The following is a 6000-nucleotide window of genomic DNA, read 5'->3' as shown; positions in this document are numbered from 1 at the left end:
TATAATTTTAATAATGAAATTATTAAATCTGTCTATTAATTTAGCAATATTTTAGTGAAATTCATTGAAATGTGAGTGTATATAACAATATTATAGGGAATTTTCCATTTACAAAATTGTACAAAACTTTACTTATAACACAACATTTAAATATATTCGCAAAATACTTATGTTATAATTGTAACTATTCATATATCATTGTAAAACGTAGGTACCTTCATATTATAACGTCTAACAGAATTTTATTTATTAGTACCTGAAAACATTATGAGCACATCCGGTTTTTTGAAAACGATTTTTTACAATATGTAACGATGCTTGCGTTTTAAATTTATTATAGCACCTTATCAAAAAAACAAAAATGGAAACAAGAGATATAATTTTAGGTTTTAACCCTCTTAACTTAATAAATATTTAAATAACCACAAGTATGTATATAGTTAATATAAATTTTCTCAAGTTACACTTTACAACAACGTATGGGTGGATGTAGGTACGTATTTCTATATACGTATACAATTTGATATTACATAAATATCATAAATATAAAGGGATCCTTATACTATTTTAGGTACGTAGTTTTTATTTAGAATAAATTTCACTAGAAAAATAAATAAAAAGAAATAAATATATAACTTTAATTTTGTTTCCATTGTAACACCCTCGCCAAGTTAATATTAAAAGTTCATTTATTAATTTATACGTTCATATATATAGGTATAGAGAAAATAAAAGAAATTGCTAACTTGTATACGTTGTTTATTTATAAATATGAATTTCTGTTATACATTTAAGTTATTTTTAGAATAGATTGAATATACATAAATCAAAGGTTAGAATATTTTAATGCAAACGTACGTATTTTACTTACACAGTAGCTGTAGTATATCTGCATAGATTATAGTTTCTTCGTATTCAATTTTAATATAAATATTACCCCTTAAGTTATATTTAACACGTTGAATTCCATTCCAATCGGTGAACTGGAAAAAAAACTTACTTTCATTGTAACAGATGAATAAATACAAATTATTGGCTAAAACCTGCGCTCAACGGTGCAGTTCTGCCCAAAGAAAAACTAGAAATTTTACAGTTCTACTCTCTAAATTGAAACAAATCAATTAAATAAGGAACCTATAATATATTAAAATTAATTTTTTATTTTCGACAGAAATTAAATTTATCTTCTCGTTGCATAATTATGGAGCTTTAAAAATATTCACCAGTGATGCATTGGAAATCAACGTGTTAAAAATTTCTCTGATTTCGTAATTCGAAAATTGATTGATAATATTGTTATTGTGTTAGAAATAATTATAGTTTTTGATAATGATGTTCAAGTGCTTCCCCGTCAAGTATCAAGTAATTTCGATTTAAAATTAGAACAAGTTGAATTTGACTGCGTTAATTCAGTGAAATCTTGTAAAGGTATGAACCCTTTAATAATTAAGATTTATAATAGTTTGATTAATATTTTTTTTTGCCTTTTGACTATGTCTATTTGTGTGAAATTTTCTTGAAATACCGTATTATTAATAATTCATCTACTAAATTTGTAAGGAGTAGTGAACTGGCAATTCGAGAAATTTTCCTCTTTTTTCAAAATTTTTTGTTGTAAAATTTTTAAACTGCGTTTTAAAGTTTTTCTTTGCTTTTAACATTTATTGATGGATTTCTGTATTTCATACTCTTGTTCGAAGCCCTAACACACTGAGTCCTATTTTATAACCGATGAGCAAAATAATTTACTGACATTCTTTGCCAAAAAAATTATATTTATTCACTAGTGAGTATCGAGTTTAATTTAATCTCTATACTGTCTCTATAATTCTTATATTGATATTGCTTTAAAATGAACGCTTGTGGTTCTTGTTTGTACAATGCATTTTTCAAATTACAAATGTACCTAAATTTTTCCCTCATTTGTTTTACTTATTTTTATATTCTGATCTTATACTGTAAGATAATTATCTTGGTGGATATTTCAGAAATTTCAAGAATTTATAATAAAAATTTATTTTCATATTATTCCTTCTTAAAATTTAATTAGCATGTAAACTGAGTTTTCGTAATGAGCAAATATTCTGTTTTGTTTATTAAGCAATATAATAATTTAATGAAGTCAGTATTAACATTAACATATACAAAAATTTTGTAAAGATTCTTAAAGGGAAAACGTACTAAATGCTAGTCAGACAAACTCTTTTAAAATTTATTGCATTGTTATTTTCTTACTTGAAATTTGAAAGTTCCAATTAATAATATAACGAAAAATCTTAAGGCATACCATGTTGATATAATCTTTTATATGGTTTCACGAAAAAATGCCGTTTTCTTTGAATTTTTGTAAGTATCTAAATTTTCATACACACAGATACAAAATATTATTTTTTTTTTCCTATTTGAAATATTTTAATTCTTACTTCCTTATTGAGGAAAAATAAACCTCTGCTGCCGGTTTTCTTTTCTGGGTTAATTCTATATTTCATTCTTTAGTGCGTATGTATGTATGTACATAAACTTCTATCTAAAACGTGTACTTATTTATGTATACTGATATAAGTGTATATATACATTCTTGTAATGAAGCCAGTAAATTCCTGTTGTGATTTATTTGAAAATAAAAATAATAAAAACAAAAAAAAAAAAACATTTTCTCCGAGTTACGGAATTTGGTGGCTACATTTTGTAATAATTCTTATAATCGCTTTACAATAATAAATAATAAAAACATAAAATCCCGAATTTTCCCTCAGGTAAAGTGCCTTTTTATTATATGGAAAAGTAAAAAAGCAATAAAAAAATTAAGTAACTAAATGTAAAAAAAATAAGTGTTACCATTTTGTTTTATTTTGAAAATAAATTTAATGAAGTAAAATTACTACTAACAGAAATTTCTTTATACAACTGCAGAATGGGTGGATGACATCATCAAAAGAACAAGTCAATGTAGAATTAAAATTATTTATATTAAGAAATTTTTCTCCTCGAACTGGACTCAAATCAGTGACCTACCACTTTCTAGGTTGCAGGCAATATTTCTTCATACCTCTGTAGCTCAGTTCGTCTAAAAATCAAAATCGTCCGTCTAAAAAGCGCTAGGTTACCGGTTCGAATTCAGTTCTGCAGTTGTATAAAGCAATTTCTATCATTTATTCTAATAAGAAATTAATAATAAAGATAAACGACTTCACGTTATATTGTTAATTTGTAATACAATCAAATACATTTTTTAATTTGTTTAGGTTGTTACCAGCTTTTTTAACTTCAGAAATTTCGTTTTATTCATTTTTAAAGTAAAAATATTCTGCTAAACAGCCACACTGTTTGTAATATGATAAACTGTTATTTGATGGAATTTATAAATAATTTTGTGCCCTAACTTAATTTACAGTGCCTTCTTTTATACATACATATATACATACAATTTTTTTTTCTTTATTACACATTTTGCGGTATTTTTCTGGTTGCCGATATTAAGGTGAAAATTCGTTGGAGTATATTTATGCAATATTATGACGTGCAGAAAATTTTTATGAACATATACATACACAAATTATGTGTATATTACATATGTATAAACTTATATACTTTATGTGTGAATGTGTATAATGATATAAAAGGTTATCTACCTAAAAAATATGTGGTTAAAATTTTGCCTCGTTATTTTATAATTTTTACACTTTTTTTTCCATATTATTTCATTTGCCTTATCTAAATAAAATAATATCCTTTAAATAAAATATCAGAAAATAATAATATTGTGAGAATATTATAGAGAGAGTAAGTTGGTATAATATATATTATGTAATAAGGGTGAAAATCTAATAAAAATAAAATCATAAAGATAAGGAGAAAAACAAATAGAAAAAGACAGATATATGGTATTAATGTTAACGGTATTATAAATTTTTATTTACTTCCCTTTTTGTTTTTTTTTTTTGTAAATTTTATCTCATAAAAAGTGATCCTCTTGCATTGGCTTATAATCACACAAATTATATAAACCGTTATATATGACAATATAATTATGACACAATTTATAATTTTTATGTTTATGTACTTGCTTTAAAAACAAGTCTTCTTTGTACACATTCTTATGTACAAACACATTATACTTGTACAAATATGTATTAGTTATACTCGTATTATGCGGTAGGTACTTATAGAAAATTTAAATGTATTACTAATAGTACATGTAGCATGTTTATACAATATTCTATAAAATGGAAACCGGATGTATTAATAAAAAAAAATTATGACAAAATGTTTGTGCGTGTGTGTATAATAAATATCCTATTTCAAAATTTTTCTTTAATATTTCTGTAAAGTACTCTTATAGCAAAGAAATAAGAAAATAAAAAGAAGAAGAAAATATAGGAAAATAAAAAGAGAAAAACCCACATTTTTGACATTTCGAAAGATTTAAGGGCGGTTAAATTTTGAAGGAAAAATTAATGATTCTTATTTTACATCATCAAAATGATGATTTTTATATAAACATTACCACATAGAGAGCATAATATTTTACAAAGTCTGAACCAAGGTTAAATTTATAATTTGTTTTTAATTTAATCGAATGAACAAAAAAATTCATGCTTTTTCGAAAAAAAAAAACTAGGTTAATTTTCGTTTAATTTCTGATTAATTCTTAAATAGTGAAATCGGAGGATAATTTTTTAGCCAAATTTATAAATATGATTTCATACTTTGTACATACAGTACGAGTAATGTTTAATAAAATTAAAATGAATTGGTACCGTCATAAATGTATAAACATTGGGCTTTCTATAAGAGAAAATCTGGAACACAAAGCAAGAAAATTTGTTAACCCTTAAACATAAAAATATGGGCAGCGAATATGGAAAATTTTACGAGTTTAATGTTATTACAAGAATTTTAGCATAGTTTCCTCCCTTAAACTTGTTATTATAACAAAATATAAAAAATCAAAAAAATTTTTTTTTGTATGGCAACTTTTACTCATCTCTACTCTCAAGTTCTACTCATAAATTTTTTCAAAATTATTTCAAATAATATTTAAAATGCTCGAGAATTTTGTTTGCTGCCTGTAATTCTTTTATAGTCAGTCATCCTATATTATATAAGTATTTGATATGTTTAGGTGTATTAAGTTGTAAATCTAAATATTTTAATGTTTTCGTGTGTAAAAATTTTAAAGATAAATATAAGTTGAATTTAATTTATAGACAGGAAAATAATAATAATTTGTTTAAAAGATAAAAATTTTTTTTTTTTTTTAATTGGTATCAATATGCGCGGAAAATTTTATTATATTAAATGAAATTTTCCAAAGGAATTTATAAGATATTTAATAAAATTCAATATTCATTCAGCATAAGCCATTTTTTTTTTCTTTTTTTTAGCTTTCTAAATTATTAAATTTGAAAATAATTTATCAAATTGAATGGAAAAATGTTTACCTTCTTTTTCATTAAATCTCCTGTAATAATGTTGAAAATCTAATGTAGAATGTGAGTTTTCCTTATAGTACGAAAAATATTGTAGTTAAAATTATTTTGAAAAATAAAATAGCATCATAGCACAAACCGCTACACCCATAACCGATATAAATTATGTTCAAGGACCTCACTACATATTGTGACAACTGCTGTAGTTCAGTATAACACTTTTTTTTCAAACACTGGATGTAGTACTTGAAATTTCCCTTGGCGCTGCGGATTTTTAACTAAAATACTGTAATTATTTTATTTAGATTATAAATGTTGTTAATAAAAATATTAAACTTTACGTAATTAAAATTATACTAGGTATACTTAATGTAAACTTTGTATTTCAACTTCCATAAACGTATTTTATGTATAATAATTAAAAAAGAGCCTGTTAGTGTATAGTAAAATTAGACAAGATTTACAATTAAAGTGATATTATTAAAATTCTCATACATAATTAAACAAGACTATAAACAACAGCAATTTAGTGTACAATTTTTAATGTAGAGAACTAGGCTTTTAAATT

This window comes from Condylostylus longicornis, unplaced genomic scaffold, assembly GCF_029603195.1.
Source record: "Condylostylus longicornis isolate FDR11 unplaced genomic scaffold, ASM2960319v2 ptg000244l, whole genome shotgun sequence".
NCBI classification, from domain to species: domain Eukaryota; kingdom Metazoa; phylum Arthropoda; class Insecta; order Diptera; family Dolichopodidae; genus Condylostylus; species Condylostylus longicornis.
Note: the sequence above shows the minus strand (reverse complement) of the source record.